We start from the raw sequence: 20587 nt of genomic DNA, 5'->3' as shown, positions 1-20587 counted from the left end.
GGAAGTGAGGAGGAGTTACCTTCACTAAAAGGGGAAGGAAGAGCATGCTCAGTAGATGGCATGCAAAGGCCCTGTGGTAATTGTAGAATGGGTATAGTAAGTGGAAGCAGGCCACTGTCACTGAAGTGTAGAGAGTGAGGAGGTTGGTGAGGTGGCAGGCATATCATGGAGGGTTTCAAAGACCACTAGACTATTGTCCAGAGCAGTAAGTAAGAGTGTGGCCTCTAGCCCAACTCCTTGTGTTCAAGTCCCAACTTTACCACTTATTAGCTGTGTTACTTAATCTCTCTGTTTACTTGGGTGAAATATGAGGATATTAATGAGAGGATTATGTTAATTAATACTGGTTTATATAAAACTTCTTAGAATAGTCTTGGTGTGTGTGTGTGTGTATACATATATACACACACACAGAAACATACATATACATATATATATGATTATATATTGGTGTGTATATACATAGATTGGTGTATATATATATTGAACTATAAGGAGGCAAGAAGCTTCAGGTTGATCAGTTAGAATTGTTGCAATACCCCAGGTGATACTTGAACAAGGATGGTGGAGTGGAGGTAGACAGAAGTAGAAAGAATAAAGAGACAAGAGACAAAATCAACAGGACTACAGAGCAAGAGGAAGGGCTCATCCTGGTCAACATCACTATTTTCACCACTTGACAGTGAAGAAACTGAGGATGGAAGACTTAAGGCAACAGAAAGAAAGAATTTTTTGAGAAAGTCAGAAAATAAAAAACCCAACAGGTATTTAAAAGAAAAAACCTAGGGGACACCTGGATGGCTCAATCTTTAAGCATCTGCCTTTGGCTCAGGTCATGATCCCAGGGTCCTGGGATCAAGCCCCACATCAGGCTCCCTACTTAGTGGGGAGCCTGCTTCTCCCTCTCCCACTCCCCCTGCTTGTGTTCTCTCTCTCTCTCTCTGTCTCTCTGTGTCAAATAAATAAATAAAATATTTAAAAAGAAAAGAAAAAAACCTACAAAACTACCAAGTTTACCAACTTTGCACTCATCTATTCCTGGTGGAATGAGAGTAGTTTTCAGATAGGACTACAATATTCCTGTCTGCAGAAATCAGCATTGCGCAAGTCAGGGAGAAAGGCATTTTGCTGGGTAATCAGCAATGTCCAGGAAATGCTCAATGAATCGTTTATGTTGGGTCCTAGAACTAGGCAGGGTGATCCAGTTCTTCTGTTTTGTGTTGTTGTTTTTTTTTTCCTCAGGATGTGGAGTTTTATGTTTTTTCCACCCATAGAGCATGATGGGTACACTTATTTATTCCTAGTGGAGGTGTGCAAAGAGGGAGCTTTGCTTCTGCATTCTCTTTCCCACTTCCTTCCACCACCTCCACTGCTGAGGGGCTTCTACTCTGCACATCCATCTTCAGTCTTTGCTGGATCCTCCTGCCATTTGCGAGGTCCTCAAAAAGCTCCCTGGGCTCTTTGCCACCACTGAACTTTGTACATGTAAAGGGTTTTGAGCAGCAGAAATCCAGGACCATTGTGGAGGAAGGTGCTTAGAAAGTTTCTGGCATGATCCAGAGTTCTAGCAAGGTAGTGCAGTGGCTTGAATAGTATCCTCAAAATTCATGTCCACCTGGAATGTCAGAATGTGACTTTATTTAGAAATAGGGTCTTTGCAGGCATAATTTAAAAATCATCCTGGATTTGGGGTGGGCCCTAAATCCAATGACTTGTATCTTTATAGGATAAGGAGAGAGAGAGAGAGATACAAAGGAGAGGTGATGTCAACACGGAGGCAGAAATAGGAGAGATGGGTCTACAAGCCAAGGAATTGGCCAGAAGCTAGAAGAGGCAAGGAAGGATTCTCCCCACAAGGACTTTGGAGGGAAGGTGGCCCTGCCAGTGCCTTGATTTTAGATTTCTGGCTTCAAAAGCTGTGAGAGAATAACCTTCTATTGTTTAACCCACCATGTTTGTGATAGTTTGTTATGGCAGCAGGAGGAGAAATACGGGTGGATTGTTGGAGCAGGAGATGGAGAGGGTCTTCAAAGAAAGACAGAGGGATGGATGGGGATCTCAAACCACAACCCCCTCTCCTTCCCATCCCAACAGATTGACTTTCAGGATCAACCTAGAGCAGAGTATGGTTTCAGAATCAGAGAGAAGACTGTTGAACAATTCAGTACAACTTAGATGGTATGATAAAAGTTGCTTCTACCAATACCTTTCCTTCCCTTCTTCTTCTCAGTAATAGAATGGGCCCTGCCAAGAATTAGCTGGCTACATGGCCACCCAGCTTCAGACTACATTTCCCACACTCTTTTCCAGCATGATGTGTCCACGTGACTGGATTCTTACCAATATCAGGTCAAAGAAAGTGACATGCGATTTGGAGTTTTGACTCTACATCTGGGAGATACTCCTATTGCCTCTTCCCATGAGCTGGAATCCAAAAGTAATGTCAATGAACCAGTATTAACCAGGCAGACAAGAGCAACCCTCTAGTGCTTCACCAATATGAGAACCATTAGCCACATGGGCTAACAAGCACTTGGAATGTAGTCCCTCCAAACTGAGATCTCTCTAAGTATGTAAGCTACACTGGATAGCAAAGGCTTAATACTGAAAAAAAGAATGTAAATTATCTCATCAATACTTACTTCAATCACATGTTGAAATGATAAACTTCCAGACATTTATTGAACTTTTAAAAAGTTGCTACTAAATTAAAAATTATGTGTGTGGCTCCTATTGTCTTTTCATTGGACACCACTGATCTAGCTCAGAGTGAACAAAACTATGTATGTCCCAAGGCCAAATCCCACCCACCACCTGTTTTTGTAAATAAAGTTTTATTGGCACCCAACCAGGTCCATTTGTTTTTATATAGTCTCTAGTTGCTTCAATGTTACAATAGGAGAATTGACAAGTCACAACAGAGACCATTTGGACCACAAGCTGGAAATATTTATTGTTTGGCCCTTTACGGGAAATATTTACTGATTCCTGATCTAAAGGGATCCCAAAGACCAGGTCTCAATAGACCAGCACTCTCCACCCAACCTATATCATCTTCCTCAACTAAATGTGAGGTTCTGTATCTTTGCAAGAGTTTGGTGCTACCCAAAAAATTATGGGGAGCCCACAAGATGAAAGCTACAGTAAGAGGACCCCAAAGATGGTCCAAAGATGGGTATTTAGGGGAGGACAGAGGAATGGAAGTTAGAAAAAGATGTTTTTCAAGCTTTGTCCCCTGGGGGACTTAGGCCCAGAATGTTAATTGTCACCATAGACTATGAGCTTATAATGTAGGGTCGAAACTTCATCTGGGCTTGGCACCTAATTCTGAGAAAACCAGTGGATAATAGGGGTCATGGAGGTTAATTGCCAGCTTTTACTAAACAATCACACTCTTGGCATTTTAAATCCCTTTGTCACCAGGCTACCGCTTATTTAAAGCCCTCAGTAATAATGGCAGTGCTGTTTAGAAACAGGCTCCAAAATGTGCCATCAGTTCTCTGTCCTGGGCTTAACCAGGGCTGGGTATCTGGACTCCCCAGGGGACCGTGCCAGAGTCCCCAAATGACAAAAGCCCAAATACATCGGCTAAGCGGTCCCCCACCCCACCCCAGGCCTTGAGCTCTCCTTAACACTTCTCTGCCTGCCAACTTTGAGCAGAAGCATGTCCCCTTCACACCACATTTGCAATGCGGTTATTTACCTGCATTCCCAATGACAGCAGTGCCTTGGGTAATAAATTCTCCTCTCTCCGACATGCCTGAGAAGGCAGCCTCTTCAGCTGATGGAAAAATTAACCTATAAACCGAGGGCCTTATTACTGGACACAGCTTGTCACCCTACAAGCCAACCCCCAACCCTTGCCTTTTTTCTGATTATATAAAGAATGTCACAGTAATATATGGAGCTGTTTTCATGGGCATTCAGATCAGCTTTGCAAAGGGCCTTTCATTAAAGGATGGCAAAAATGGATGCAGGGTGCTTAGGGTAGAGTGGTGTGCATGTGTGCCTCACATAAGCAATTTCCAGTGTCCAAAATTATCCACCCAATTTCAGTGAGGGACTACTGTAGATGTTTGCAGAAAATCCGTATTTGGCGTTTGGACACCAACTGCACCCTCTCATCCATAGCAGATTCAAAGGTGGTATTTCATGAACTTTCATTTTTCCCACTCTCACTATGGCAGAAACTGATAGAGAAAAGTCTAGAATGAGGTCGGTACCAGAAACGCAGGGTCTCGGGAGTGGACTGAGCTACCCAGATGCATTTGGGGGAGGATGAGAGGTTTTGTTTTCATTGGATAAGGCTGACACCAGGTGTGAAGGTATTCTTCTGGAATTTCTATTATTTGAGTCGGAAATCTATTTTTCTTCCCCAGTATCTATTTTTACTGCCTTCCTCTTCAGTACCTCTCACATTCTTGAGTGCAAGTGCCAAGGGTATTCAAATTATATGTTCCCATTTGTCTCAAAAAATTGCAAATCCAGGAATTACATCTTTGGCTATCCTGGCCTCTGCAGCCCCAGTCCTTCATCATCTCTAATCCTTCCCTCACCTTTGCCTTGGGCCAAACCTCAGCACAAACCTCAGCAAGTCGTGGCTGGTCTCTTGCCTCATGAACTTCCTGTAACAGAACGAATGCTTCCACAATTCTGCTTGCAAATCCAAACTGACTGCCTATTGCCTGATTCTCAGGATGACACCCAAACCCTTCTTACACCAATTGGCTTCTCCCCTTTCACCTTTCCTTTCTACCCTTAGAGCACAATCTAAGCTCTCACCCCATCTAACTCCTTTCTATTCCTTAAATGTACTCCTTCAGGTGTCTCTGCATTTATACATCTTTCTGCCTAGACTTTTCTCTGCTCTACCTGGAAAACTCCTATTCCTTCAGGATTCTATTTAAGATATCACCTTCTCCTTAGGACTTCCCTGAAACCTCCAGGAAGACTGGCTCCTTTCTTACCTGGTTTCTTGCTTTTCTTTGCACTTAACATTGTGATTAGCAATTTTATTGCATTGTATCATAATTGTTGCATGGTGTGAAGCTCTGTAATTATGTCACACAGTAAAACTGCCTAAAACAGGTTATTTTCAATTTTTCACTATAAGTAATGCCAAGATGGTTGGATCTCTGCTTATTTACTTTGGATAGATTTTGAAATGTGAACAAAAATCATGCACAGTTTTAAGACCCTTGATACATGCCACCAAATTGTTTTCCAGAAATATAATAATTTATCCTCTTACCAGGAGTGATGAGAGACCCCTTTTCATACCATACTCAGTAGCATTTTTATTTAGAAAACAAAACAAAATGGCTTGCCAGTGTGATTGGGAAAAAAAACTTATTGTTTTATTTTGCTATCTTTAGTCACTGATGGATTGAAAATTTCCCATATATTTTATATGAGTTTCACATTTGCTTCATTAGCTCATATTCTCCCCTGGACTGTTTGCCTTCTCCTATTTGTTTGTAAAAGCTCTTTATATATTAAGAATACAAATCCCTTGTCATATTTCCTTTTGCAAACTTTCAATTCTAGTTCATTTCAGGTTAATTTTAATACTGCATTTGAGCTTTAACTTGTGCAAAGATGTTTTTCTTTTCATGATATGTTTCATACTGTAGGAAGTCCATTTCCATCCCCAAATCCTATCAACTTTAACTTATACTGTCTTCTAGATTTTCTGACTTCTTGAAGGGGAAGATTAATTCTCCAGTCAGTAATTCTGGTCAAAAGTATGAGGTGAAATCTACATTTCTCCTCTGATAATTAAATAATGGTCCCAATACCATTTCTTTAGCTATTTTTAATTTATTTTTATTTATTCTTTTATTATGTTTATCAAATAAAAATCTTATTGTAGGGTTTATTTCTGGGATAAATCTTCTGCTCCATTCATCCATTTTTCTAGATGGATTTTAGAGGCAGATTTTTACTGTCATGTTATGTTTTCTGAAAGTCAGATTTCTCAAACCTCCTCACTGCCCATCTACTCACCTATATTATGGGACTATTCTCCTTGCCTGGTAGCCTTTATTCCATATCTTTCTATTTGAGTACAGCTTCCTTGGGAAGCTTCTCTCAACCCTCATCTAGTAAAATTCCCCTCCACAGGGCTCACCTCATAAAACATTTTATTGCAATTCACTACATAGAATACCTTAACTCTTGGTTCTCTTGTCTATTTTTTCCATTAGACCATCAATGTCTTGAGGGTGTGGGAATTATTATAATTTCTTTATTTTGTATCCCAATTACCTAGTAAGTACAATGGCTTTATATATTTTTTAATTTTTATATTTATTTATTAACATATAATGTATTATTTGTTTCAGGGGTACAGGTCTGTGATTCATCAATCTTACACAATACACAGCGTTCACCACAACATGTAGTACAATGCCTTTTTCAAAGTAGGTGCTCAAAAAACGTTTATTGATTTGAATTGAGTTGAGTTGAATGGAACCAAACTATGCCAGATTGGATTGCTAATAGTGTATAGATTGAGCTGGATCCCTGATGTCATTACTTAGCAAATTGGCTTCCTTTTCTATATCAGTCAGGCTCCAGCCAGGTAAACAGAAACCACTCTAAGTATTTGAAACAGAAGGAATTTAATACAGGGGATTTGTTGCCCAGTTGGTGGGAGAGCTGAGAAGCAAAACATGGGATAGTGAGTCATCCCCTACAAAGGAGAAACAAAGGGGAAAAGTGGTGTTACCAAAGCCACAGTTCCCTATAGGACCTTGGTAGATCCCTGGGGATTGAGAAGAGGCAGCTACTGTTAGGATCACTGGGGGACAGAGAGGAGTAAGAAATAGCCTGCCTTCTGACTTCTTTTCACCCTCACAGCTCCCACCACTGCCTCCCACTGGCTGAAGACAGCGGAAGTCAATTACATTGAAACCTGGGGAGCATAGCCTGCAAGGGCAGCTCCCTCAGATACAAAGCAGAGCAGGGAAGGGAATGAATTCAAGAGCAACAGGACCAACACATTTTTTTTCTTTTTCTTTTATAGCTTAACAATATTATTTACTTCTAAATGGACCAGCAAGGGAAATGAGATAAGGAAAGTCAACAAGTGAAAAATCAGCCCACAGTGGAAGGCAAATTAACAGACTGAAGTGACTCCTAATGGACTCTCATCTCCAGTGGTGGAGGAGTCTGTTGGGATGACTAAGTGCCTGGGGAAACAGGGGTCAAAAGGGAGAGTCCATGAGAAGTCAAATATGGCTATAGTCTCATTAAAGAGCCAGGAGTGATGATGGTCATCAATTTCATTTTTCCCAGAAACTTTCTCAGATCGGTGTTTTGTGGAGATGGATGCCTGGAATTCTGGGCAGGGGGAGGACAGGAAGGAAGTCTAAGAACCCAGATATACACCCAAGCTGCTGGGTCTTAAACTGGGCCAGATTCCCACATGAAAGAGAAGAGAAAACAACAAATATGTCACCAGATGACTAAGGAATGCTAGGCTCTTGGCTTCAACATGCCCAATTAAGATTCAGAGGAAGTATGGAAGAGACTTCAAGAGTTTTGTTTTGGGAATTGGAAATGCCAGGTTCAGTTTTAAGCTCAGGTGCTAACTGGCTGTGTAAATTTGGACAAATTATTTAAATTTCCTATGACTCAGTTTCTTCGTTTGCAGAATGGGAAAATGAGTAACACCTGTCTCCAAAGGGGGCTATTCTGAAGATTAAATGAGATCATACATGCAAAGAGCTGTACCTTATAGTAAACAATCTGGAAGTGTTGGCTACCACTATTTTTGGTGCTGTTTTATTGTTTTCATGTGGGTCTTACAGAGCTGATCCATACTTTTGCATGTGCTGTATTTTCTGCCTGAAATGTCTTTCTGCTTGGTCTCTTCACCCTTCTGAATACCCACCCCTCCTTCAAGATCCAAGTCAAATGTTACCTCCTCCAGGAAGTCTTTCTTCCTTGATTTCCCATGAGTCTGAATTTGCTGACCCTTCTCTGTGTTCCCATGGCATCCTGTTCTTACACTTATATCACTTCCCACATTGTATTGTTTTTAATACCTTGCATAGGGGGCTGCAAGAAACTCTAAGACTAGAACTGGGTCACTTCAGTCTTTCTCTTCAATCCCTAGCACATGGATCAGGACATTATAGGTGATCAAAAAAATGCCCATTGAATAAAAGAATTAATAGAGTAATTTCAAGAGTCCCTGGAAAACTCCTTCTCCTTTCAGAAGTGCCTCTGTCAGTACCTAAAATTCTGCCATCAGAGCTTTTGCTTCTAGCTTAGAAGCAACCCTGCATATCACCCACCACTGCCTGCCACCTGCCACCAGAATATATGTGGTAGGTGCCTAACTAATATTTGAAGAAATTAATGGGCAGTTTGGGCCCTCTAGGGGGAAAATGTAGACATCAACAAATCAGAGAGGAGAGGTTGGTGTGGGGGCAACAGAAGGCACCTTCTCCTTAGGGACCTATCACTAAAACAGAAGCCCAGCTCCTCCCACTCAGAGCAAAGTTCAAGGAAAGGAAAGGTTTCTTCTGGATCCTCTGCAGCTCCCTTGGGTTGCATTTTCCCCTGGCCCTTCCCAGTGTCCTACTTCATTTCCTCAGGAAGCCTCCTGGTACCTTGGGCTGCTCCATACTTTCAAGAGGACAGAATTTGCTGGGGAGCAATACTTCACTCGCAGGAATAGTGATCTGAATGGAGGAAAGGCATGTACTCTACATACAATTGGTTAACATCTCTAACAATCCAGAAAGGTAGACGTTACTAGCTCCATTTTACAGATGTTGAAAATGAGGCTCAGAGAGATGAACACCTTGCCCAAAGCCACACAGCAAGTAAGTTGTGGAATGTACACACCACAGCTCTGAACATCAAAAAACCCTACAGTAAATGTCAGTATTTTATTTGCTAAATCTTGTTACCCTACTCTATTTCAATGGTGGGTAAAAAGTACTCCCCTTGCTATCCTAAGTCCATAATGTGAAAAGTATCCTGGCATTTTTCTTCTTCACACTGTTGCTGCTCTATATCCAACTTTGCTTTTCTAAGTTCCCAGATTTATGTGCTATTTCTTGGAGTTTTTTCTATACCTTCCACTTCAAAGTTTTAAAAGGGTTATTAAGTACTGGACTAACTCTATGTGTGGTGATGTGTGTTGTATGGGTATAGAATAAAGGAGAAACACTCTGTTCAAATACTTTTTTTTTTTAAATACACACACACTTACTCAACAGGAGATAGTGGTGGGTGATATGCTAAGAAGAAATGACATCATGTTTAGACCAAAGACAGGAAGAGGCCCCCTTGTTGGGTGACAGCCAGTCGAGACAGCCCTACCTAATGGATAGTGCAAAAGCATGGTTTGGGGACATTTACTACAGAATACGATGGGGTAAAGGCACTAAAGGTGAACAAAATATCATCCTTCATAGGCAGAAACACAGGCAGTGACAGAAAATAAATTGCTGGAGAATTTTCTCTTAAAGAATAGGTTTAAATGTCTTTGTGATGTGAGTACCAGAGGCTGTTAGGATTTTTATCAACTGGATGGATGGAGCTCAACAGAAGAAGTTTATTTTTGTTTGGGGGGGGCTGGATGTAGAAAAAGCCAGTTGAGTATGGAGAAACATTAAAATGCCTACCTTCTTTTGTAGTAAGCATTGTCTTTTATTTTATTTTTTTTTTAAGGCCGCATGTTTAATCTCAAATGAATAGTTTGGAAGCAATATAGGATAAAGTGACAGGAGTACAGTATAATGCTGACGATCACAAAATTTGGTATCAGAAAGAGCCTGGGTTGAACCCCGACTGCAGTGACTACTAGCTAGAAGATTTTTTGAAGTGGCTTAACTGCTGTGTATTAGTCAGGCTAGACTAGGTTCTGCTGCAGTAACAAATATGCCCAAGAGCTCCATCTGATTTCTTGCTCCTGGGCCAGTTTGATGGAGGTTAAACACCAATTCTTGGTAGCTCTGCTCCAAGCAGGGATTCAAGGATTTAGGCTCCTCCCAGCTTTTGACACTGCCACCTTAAACATGAGGCTGCTGTGGGAAGGGAAGAGAGCATGGTGGATTGTGCAGGTTTCAGGCTGGGTCTGGAAATTATACGTATCACTTCTGCCCCTTCTCCATTTGCCAGACCCAGTTGTGTAGCCCCATATAATTGCCATAGAGGCTCGACAAGGTGATCTGTCAATTTAAGGACTGAGGACAGTCCCTGCCACACTGTGAACATCTATATAAGGAGTGTTACAGAAGCTACTGACAAGGCTTCTGTGTGATTCATTGCTCATGCAAACAGAGCGACTGTTATTTGAATGTGAGCTGATGTAGTTATACATGATGCATCATAAAACTAGGTTTGGGTTGTAGTCAATTTCATAGAAAACCTAGAATGGTGGTTACCAGGAGCTGGAGATGGGGAGGAATGGGCAGTTATCATATAACAGATGGATGTACTTAATGTATTTAATGTTCTTGACCTGTAGGCTTACAAATGGTTAAAATGGTAAATTTTATGTTAGGTAGATTTTAGCATAATTTTAAAAATAAATATTTAGTTAAAAATCAGGTCTGGGTTAACTCCAAGATCTGTGTCACCCTGATTCCAGGACAGAGTGAAGGCTAGGGAGTGGAATTTGGATCAGAGGGTGGTCAGGTTGATTCTGGGCCTAAACTTCTGAGGACATGAAGTTTGGTCTGTCTGATTCTCTCTTTTGGTGCTTTATCTAGGAATCATGGTGTTTAAAACTCTCAAAGTCTACCTTGAATGCAAAGTCACTTAACAATACAAAGAATGGGGAATAGAGTAGTAATGATCCTGGGCACTTTTCCCAGCACCCCCTCCCCACTGGCTCTCCTGTCTCGGAATTGACCTACAGTCTAGGTCACCTCAGGACTTAACTCCAGATCTGTACCATCCAGCTGGAGTTCCCAGCCCTGGTGCTCATCAGATTCACCTGGGGAGCTTTAAAACACACTGATACCCAGGCCAAAGCTCAATTCAATTAAATCAGCCTCTCCAAGGTGGGGCCTGGGCACCAGTGATGTTTTAAAAGCTTCCCAGTTGATTTTCATGTGCATCCAAGCTGAGAACCGCTGACTACAGTCTGTTCTGGCTTCTTCCCAGCTGCCTTTCTGCAGAGCTGCTAAAAGCAGGGTGCTGAGGACAGACTCAGGCTTATATCCCATCTCAGCCCCTCCTGTGTGGTCTCAGGCACCTTGCATAACCTCTCTGGTCCTTAGTCTTCTTATGTATAAAACAGGGGTGATGAGAGTGGGTGCCTGGGAAACAGTGCAGTGCCTGATGCAAGGTTTCAGTGCTTACTACATGATGATACATATTATTCTCAACACTTCCTATTATTGTTACTTCTTGGTATGAGGCTAGACTGCCTCAAAACTTCCTTTTTTTTTTCTTCTTTATCCACAGTCCTGGTGACAAAATTTATTTTCTATAAATTATTCAATTTACTTAAACTAAAAAAAACAACAATTTACCCATTTCTCCTACCCTCACCCTCCACCTCTGGAAACCACCAATCCATTCTTTGTATCTATGAGCTTGACTTTTTGTTTTTTAATTCCACATTTAAGAGAGATTGTACAGTATTTGCCTTTCTGTATGACTCATTTCACTTAGCATAATGCACTCAAGGTCCATCCATGTTGTCACAAATGGTAAGATGTTATTCTTTCTCATGGCTGCATAATATTCCATTTTATATATACACCATAATTTCTTAATCCATTCATCCATCAGCAGACACTTAAGTTGTTTCCATATCTTGGCTATTATAAATAATGCCTCAGTGAACATGGAGGTGTATATACCTTTTCAAGTTAGTGTTTTCATTTTCTTCATATAAATACCCAGAAGTGGAATTACGGGATTATATGGTATTTCTATTTTTTTTAATTTTTTTGAGGACCCTGCATACCTTTTTCCATGGTGGCTGCACCAATTTACATTCCCACCAATGGTGCACAAAGATTCCCTTTTCTCCACATCCTCACCAACACTTGTTATTTCTTGTCTTTTTGATAAGAGTCGTTCTAACATGTGTGAGGGGATATTTCATTATGGTTTTGATTTGTATTTCCCTGATGATCAGCGATGTCAGGCATCTTTTCTTGTGCCTCTTGGCCACCAATATGTCTTCTTTTTATTTTTTTATTTTTTTTTAAATTTTTTTTTTCTTTTTTACAGATTGAGAGAGAGAGAGAGAGAGATTACAAGTAGGCAGAGCAGCAGCCAGAGAGGGGAGGAAGCAGGCTCCCTGCCAAGCAGAGAGCCCGATACGGGGCTCGATCCCAGGACCCTGAGATCATGACCTGAGCTGAAGGCAGAGGCTTAACCCACTGAGCCACCCAGGCGCCCCCAATATGTCTTCTTTTTAAAAAAAAAAAAAAAAGTAGCTATTTACGGGGTGCCTTTGCAGCTCAAGTCGGTTAGGTGTCCAAATCTTGATTTCGGTTCAGATGTCATGATCTTGAGGTCATGAGATTGAGTCCTGCATCAGACTCTGCCATTCAGTAGATTACTTTTCATTTTGTGAATGGTTTCCTTTGCTGTGCAGAAGCTTTTTAGTTTGGTGCAGCAATATTTTAACTTGCAGTTTGTTGCCTTCTCCATTGAGATCCCTCAGATTCTGTCAAAGGCAATGAAGATGCTGTCTCTCTTTGTCCCCTCACATGGCCCCTCCCTTGGCCAGTCACCCGCTACTCTCCTAAAGCACTCCTTTCCCTCAGAACATTCTAAATCCTATTAAACAAAACCAAACATGAATATAAATAGTCAAATCCAGATTTCTTCCTAGCACACCTGCCAAGAAGTGTGACAGAAATATTTTGGGGGGGGTGGCACTTTAACCATGGCTTACAGGAATTTGTTCAGGCTGGTTTGAAGCTTAGGAGTGCAGGGCAGTAACAAGTTGGTGCCAGTCTGAGTTAAGCTAGGTTTGGTCCTTAATCTCCCTAAACAAACCCAATTCAGACAGGCTGAAGCATGAGGCATGCTAGGGCCAGGCCACTGGGACCAGTGGGAAAGCCAAGGCTGCTGGGGAACAGAGGGATGGAAGCTGGAAACATGCTTCGGGAGCTAGCCTAGGGATGGAATGACCTTGAACTTGGTCAAAGCAGGAGGTGAGAACGGCTCCCAGACATTTTCCCAGGTATGAGTTTTATTTTTGCTTTATTTACATAAAAGCATATTATTTACATAATTACACATAAAATTAAATACAAGTCAAACCTCTGCCTACCAAGTTCTTTCCTTTGGAAAAACTCTTCAGGGGGTTAGGTGGAGGGAGAACAGGAGTTCCTAAGTAATCCAAAACATCTCCAGAAGGCCCTTTGGTGGCCAGGTCTCACTGGACAATGTTGACGAGCCCGTTGTCTGAGGGTCTAGGATCTCCAGGTGCTCTAGGTGGGAGTCCCTCTGAAAACCATGCTTAGCATACCTCCTTTGGGGTACTAACCACACCAAAGGAACTGAGGTGAGGCCCTGCCACCCCAGCCCAAACCCATGCCCTTCCAAGTCTTTGGGAACTTTCTCCCAGCACTTACTACTCAGAGGTCTCCCATGTACCAGCTCAATGCCTCAGTTTGCTCATTGATAAAATGAAAATAATAGCAATTTTGCCTTCCTCACAGGTCAGGTTATAGCAAAGAATAGATGAGTTAATATATAGTTCTTGGCATGGTGCCTAGCACAAGGTAAGTACCATGTTCGTGTTAGCTTTTGTTGATGCTGCTCATCCTCCGAGTGTCCCTGACCCTCCACACCCCCCTAGCCTACCCATCCTCCTGGTAGGTACCCATCCTTGGGCTCCTAAGCTAAGCTTTCAAAAACGGGAGTCTCTTCCTTCTGCCCCAACCATAACAAAATACTTCATTTTAAGACTCCAAGTGTCCCAGCTCTGCTTCCCTGTTGAGGGAGAAAAGACATCTCCCCCCACCAAAAAAATGCTTCTAATTTTTACCAACTCACCTACTACTACAAGGACCTATAAAAACTTCATATCTCAATATCTGCAGCAGCTGGGAGCCTAAGGAAGAGGACAATCTATTTCTCCAAGAAGGAAGGCAGAGACTCATTCACTTACTCATTTTGTATTAAGCGTCTATCGGTAAGACAGTTTCCCTGCCCTCAATGAGACCACAGCTTCAGGCAGTGTTCTCAACCCTGGCTGCACATTAGGACCCCCTGGGGAGCTTGTAAAAGTGCCAATGTTTCCAGAACTATTAAATCAGAATCTCTTGGGGTGGGAGAGGAGCTCAGGTAGCAGTACTTTTTAAAGTTCCCCAGAGGAGCTCAACGTGTAGCCAAGGGGAGAGCCAGCGATCTGGTAAGAGTGGCAGGAAAAGGTTATTCCAATTCAGTGTTGCTAGAACAAGCAAGGGACATATAGCATCAATATTATAGCTTAGTAAAGTTGTTGAAAACAAACAGGCAAGTGTGGGGTTACAGGGCTCAGGGAGGGCAGCCCGATTTCGCCCAGATATGAGGGTAGAACTCACCAAAGCCTCCCAAAGTTGGGAAGTTTCCTCTCTGCTTCGATCACAGAAGTAGTCAGACATGCTGAGATAATGAAGGGAAAAGTGTGCACTTAATTTTCATTTTGAAAGCAACAGCCCCCTATGTTATTGACAGTATAGGACACACTGCATAATTAAGTCTGTTAATGAGTATTCATAAAATTGGCACGTTTTTTTCATTTAGATTAACACTTCTCAAGCCTCGAGGATAGCTTTTGGTGGTTTAGCTGGAGACTCTTGGTAACTCTGGGGGGAAAAGTCTGATGTTTGAGCAAAAAAAGCAAGGCCTGGACCAGGAAATCTCAGTGGCAGCTTTGACTCCTCCCTGGGTGTGAGCAGTTCCCAGGCCTGGTAGGTCTCACTGGGGAAGAGAGCCCAGATGTGGGCCCAGTCACTCCTCTTCTCCTTGTGCTTTCGTTCCCCCCTCACAGGAAGAAGTGGGGCCTCTATTCCCTCCCTTGGAATCTGGACTGGCCTGTGATTGTTTTGATCGACAGAAGGTGCTAGAGTTCACTGTGAACTGCCATCCCTGGGCCTGAAGAGAGTTGGCAGGGGCTCTCTGGAGCCCAGATGCCATGATGGTCCGAGATGTAGGCTAGTCAACTGCATGATCAGAGGTTATGCATGAAGAGAGGCCTTGGAAGATGCTGGGGACTGAATTACATTCCCCCCAGATTCATGTTGAAGGCCTAGTCCCCAGAGTGACTCTATTTGGAGACAGGTCCTTTCTGGAAGGAATTAAGATCAAGTGAGATCATAGGGAAGAGCCGTGATGCGATAGTATTGGCATCCTTATAAGAAGAGAGAAGACGAGGGCTCTCTCTCTATCCCTGTACACCAAGAAGAAGCCAAGCGAGCACCCAGCAAGAAGTTATCTGTCCACACACCAGGAAGAGAGCCCTCACAAGAAACCAAACACCGCCAGAAACATCTTGCACTTTCCATGACTTCAGAGCTGAGAGGAAATAAATTTCTATTGTCTACGCCTACTCAGTCTGTGGTGTTTTGTTGTGGCAGCCTGAGAAGAAATACATACAATGGCAGGCCAACTTGGAAGGTCCAGGTCTAGCCAAGCTCCCAAGTGAATGGCAGAGACTCATGAATAAAACCCAACTGAGACCTGGAGAAAACTGCCCACCTGAGCGCTGGCCAATGACTTGACCTGCACAATCATGAGGAAATTAACAAATCATTGTTCTAAGCAACAAGTTTTGGAGTCTTTTGTTAGACCACAGTAGTAACTGAAAAACAAAATCCCCCTGTGGCCTCTTTTCTTTCCATTGCGTGTGACATAGCAGTCTGATCTAACCAAGCTCATTCTGTCATGCCCAATTATTAGTTGTGCAGCTATTATGAGCCTCCCAATGAGGGTTTTTAACCTAAAGGTCATGGAATTCAAGAAGGTCCATGAATTTGGATAAGGAAAAAAAAACAACTTTATTTTCATTAACATTTAACTGAAATCTAGCATTGCCTTTAATTATGAATGAGGCAACAAACTAGAATAGTAAAGAATTCAGGGCACCTGGGCTTAGTGAGTTAAAGCCTCTGCTTTTGGCCCAGGTCATGATCTCAGTGTCCTGGGATCGAGCCCCGCATCGGGCTCCCTGCTCAGTGGGGAGCCTGCTTCCCCCTCTCTCTCTGCATGCCTCTTTGCCTACTTGAGATCTCTGTCAAATAAATAAATAAAATCTTTTTTAAAAATAGTAAAGAATTCTTGTGACTCTGCACTAATAGAAATCACAATTTTTTTCATATCATGTGACAATTGCTATCAAATATCCTCAAATATCTTTCACACCTATCATTGCCCATTGCTAGGCATTGCTACGTAAGGTGTTAAGAAAGGAGTACGTATAGTATACTAAATGTGTTCATTAATATTGTGGTAAAGGTACTTCAATGTAATTGATTCCATCTGTATACTAACATTTTGTTTTACGCATTTAGAACCACGATCTTGCAATGGTATCTATAGGCTTCACAACTGCTAGGGGGGCCCATCGCCCTAGAGAGGAATAAGAATCCCTGAACCAGAGGTGGGTATGGGCCCAAATTCTCTACTCTATGAATTTCCCAGCAGGTTTCACTAAAAGCAAGTCTCAGACTGACTCCCGCCACCTACCCAGACATTTCTCAGCAAGCTGGTACTAAAGCACTTCCTCCAGTGTATTCTGGAAGCAAGACTGAGTTCTGGCTCCCTTGGTCTTTTTAGGAGTTCCATAACATCTCATCTGAAAGGTTCACTCAAGGCAAATATTCTAGCTGCATGTTTCAGCCAACTAGCAGCTGGACACTATAATCATGCCTTAGGAACTTTTCCAAAAAATCACAATAAAAATAGAGTGAATGAGAATAATATAATAACACTTAATTGAGAACTACTCCCTATCCTGGTCTAAATGCTCAACATAAATTAACTCATTTAGAACCTCACTACTACCCGATGAGGTAGACATTTTATTATACCCATGTCATGGATGGGGAAACTGAGCTCGCAGAGGTTAGCAACGTGCTCAAAGGCACACAGCTCACAAGGAACTGAGCTAAAGGAGAAGCACACCAGTGAAGTCAATCTCTGCAGGCAGAATTTGGGTATCAGAATTTCTAAAGTGTCCCACCCTGCCATCACCATGTGTAGCCAGGTTTGAGAACCCTTACATGGTTGGATTCCCTGGATACTTAAAACTCTGCTTGTGCAAGAGTAGGAGTATCAGTATAATATTCAACCCCTCCACACACCTTAAATACTACATATTTCACTGGTGATAAATACTTTCTAGCATCCATTATGTTAATCAACAAAACCTCTGACATTGACCTGAGATGAAGATAGCTGAAAGCTTGTGGTAGCCACCTCAAGAGGTTAGACTGATTTGAAGTGCTAACCAACAACCCCTGGAGCACTCTGATTAGAATGTTCTAAATGCTAACTGTCTATAGACCATGAATCAAAACTAACTCACATACATTTACATATTATACTATCTGTCAAAATATTTTATTTATTTATTTTGAGAGAGAGTGTGGCAGGGGGACGGCAGAGGAAGAGGGAGAGAATGCAAGCAGACTCTGCCCTGAGCACAAGCCCAAGGCAGAGCTTGATCTCTTGACCCTGAGATCATGACCTGAGCCAAAATCAAGAGCCAAGCACTTAACCCACTGAGCCACCCAGCTGACCCTCCGTTAAAATATTTTAGATTAATTTATAGAAAACATAATACATTACCATTACCTCCATTCTCCTCTCATATTGAAAAACCCAACAAACCCTCCTAACCTGCCTTATAGTCACCAGCTGGAGTTTTCTAAATCACCTCCTTAATAATATTAGTGGGTGTTTTTAACTCCCAAATCTTCAACACGGAACTTCAAGATCAGTTTCCCTATCCCTTGAGATTAAGATCACCTCAAGCTACTCTCTCCAACTCCACACTTTATACTCTATCACCACTATTCTGTCGGGATCTGAGACATGATCCTCCTTGCAGACTCTTAAGTAAGCCTGACACAGTTTCATGGACGTTAGCAGAAGACATGAGCTTCCTGGGTCAGAGATAAAGGGATTTATTACTCGCAGCCTTGCAAGTAGTAGAGCACAGTGTTGACACTGGTCTTCATATCTCCCAAGTCCTGTCAGGATGACACAGGGGGCCTAGCTGGAGGCCACTCATACAGCAGAATTACATCCCAGCAGAAGAGCATCATGCTGGGGAATTTATAGCTTTTATAGTGAGTGGTAAGCCAACCTGTTCTATGTGTGATGGGAAACAAGATTGCTCATCACAAACACAATCATGAGGGAGGCCTAGTAGAGAGTAATGAGGGTCTCCCCTTCTTGGCATACCCAGCAATGATGAGCAGGGACACTCAGCGCCTGTACTGGATTGCCTCTTCCAACACCCATCGCTTGGTTTTATTTTCAGTGTACCACCTACCTTCCTGATATTTTCTCATTAGTTGGTTCTTACTCATCTCTTCTAATGCAGTGGCAGCTTCAGCAGGGCAAAGGTCTGTTTGTCTGTCCTTTCACTGCCAATTCCCCAGCACCAAGGACGTCACCTGGCTTGGCCCACAGAAGGTGTTCAGTGAATGTTTGTCAAATGAATGAGTAGGATTGGCTTCAAACTCCAATCTGGGCCACAAATTCTCCATGCCCAGTCAAAGAGAAATCTTTGTTGTCCCCATACATGTCTGGCCTCATGGCTTCTGCCTAAAGAAGCCTCTGCCCCAGGGCTTACCTCCCCTCCCACTATACTACACCCACCCCCAAGTCCAGTTCCATCTCCCTTTCTCAACTTCGTTCCACCTGTGGTCTTCTCTTTTTTCCAAAAGTCTTCTCTTTGGGCCTCATGCATTATTTTTATTGCTATTATCATCCCCTTCTTCTCTATCATTATTATTTAGTTGCAATGGCTTAAAGGTCTTGTTAACATATAAACATCCTGAGTGGGGAACAGAAAGAGAGAAGAGGCAGGGAAAGTAGTAACAGATCCCAGACATCTGCCTTGCTACTTACCAGCTGCATGACTTTACACAAGCAGTTTAACTTCTCTGTGCCTTAGTTGTACGATCTGCAAAATGGGAATATGGCCATACTTACCTCATGGGGTTATTCTGAGGATTAAGTGGGCTGTTTTACAAAAAGCATGCAGAAGAGTGTTTTTTGGTTGTGTCACACTTCTTACACACCCTCCTAGATTTCTCAGATGAATTCTTGGAGGCCCCCTTGGGAATGCCTCCGTGGCCCCCTTGGAAGGGCAGGGGTGTGGATTTCTAGCTCTCCTGCTTCTCAAGCAGTTCCTCACTCTGCCCCAGAACACAAGGGGGAGGGAGGGCACAAAAAGCAAGTTTGGCAGATATTCCTAGATAGAGTCAAATCTTTCACAGAATTGGAAGCTGGTGTTCACGAATGACTTTAATCATGGTCAAAAAGAAGAGGCTTGTTCAGCCACATGGCTGAGAAATGGTTACCCCACATTTCAAGTCTGGTCAGAGAAGCAAAAGTAACCTTACTCAGAGTTGGCTTTCTGAGCTGAGAAAGGCAAATATTTCTAACTGGCTCTGGACTGGCCGTTACCCATTTTTCTCCCTAAGTACTATTTTATTGATAACAAGAAGCTACCTGTTTGTAGAACTTCAGAAAGTCCTTTAACATATAGCATCCCCTTTAGCACTTAGGCTCCTTAGGTATTTCCACCAGCCTCATCATTATCCCACTTTAGAAGGAAGGAAACTGAGGCACAGAGGGCTGCAAATAGTAGAGCAGGGGTTTAAGCCCTGCCCCACCCCTAAGGTAAACAGAATAATGGGTTCCCAAAGATACCCTTGTCCTTATCCCCAGGATGTGTTAATGTGTTTGCTTGCACAACCAAAGGGACATTGGAGCTTGAATAAATTAAGGATCCTGAGATGGGAAGATTAAACTGGATTACCTATGACACAAGTCCTTGTAAAGAAAAGACTAGAGTCATAGGTAGGAAGATGCTGCTGGTTGTGAACATGAAGGCGCCACAGGCTAAGGAATGCAGAATCCTCCCGAAGCTGGAAATGACAAGGAAGTGGATTTGCCCCTGTAGTCTCCAGAAGGAATGCAGCTCTGCCAGAACCTTGATTGTAGCCCAGTTAGACTGACTGAGGACTTAACGGCTATCAGAACTATAAAATAGTAAGTCGATGTTGTTTTAAGCCACTTCGTTTGGGGAGTAATCTGTTATAGCAGCAACAAGAAACTAATACAGCCCCCAAGTGGCTGCCAGGGCACCATGATGAGGTTAGCATGCTATTTTCCAAGGAAATTTCTGCTTGATGGGAAAAGGATAGCGGCATATGGGATCCAGAAGGCACCTCCACCTATCTTGTCTTGCCAGCTCCTGGAACTCTGCACAAGGATCTTGGGAGAGGCAGGATGTGTGCTGGTTAGGAATGTGCCTCTGGAGTCATGGCCCGTGAGTCCACAAACCAATAATTTAGCCTCCTCTGTTTCCTCATCTGTGGACATGAATGAGAGTAGAATGGACCAGGATAATTAACAAATGCTTGGAACT

This window comes from Meles meles, chromosome 2 (genome assembly GCF_922984935.1).
Source record: "Meles meles chromosome 2, mMelMel3.1 paternal haplotype, whole genome shotgun sequence".
NCBI classification, from domain to species: domain Eukaryota; kingdom Metazoa; phylum Chordata; class Mammalia; order Carnivora; family Mustelidae; genus Meles; species Meles meles.
This window is presented reverse-complemented; position numbering follows the sequence as displayed.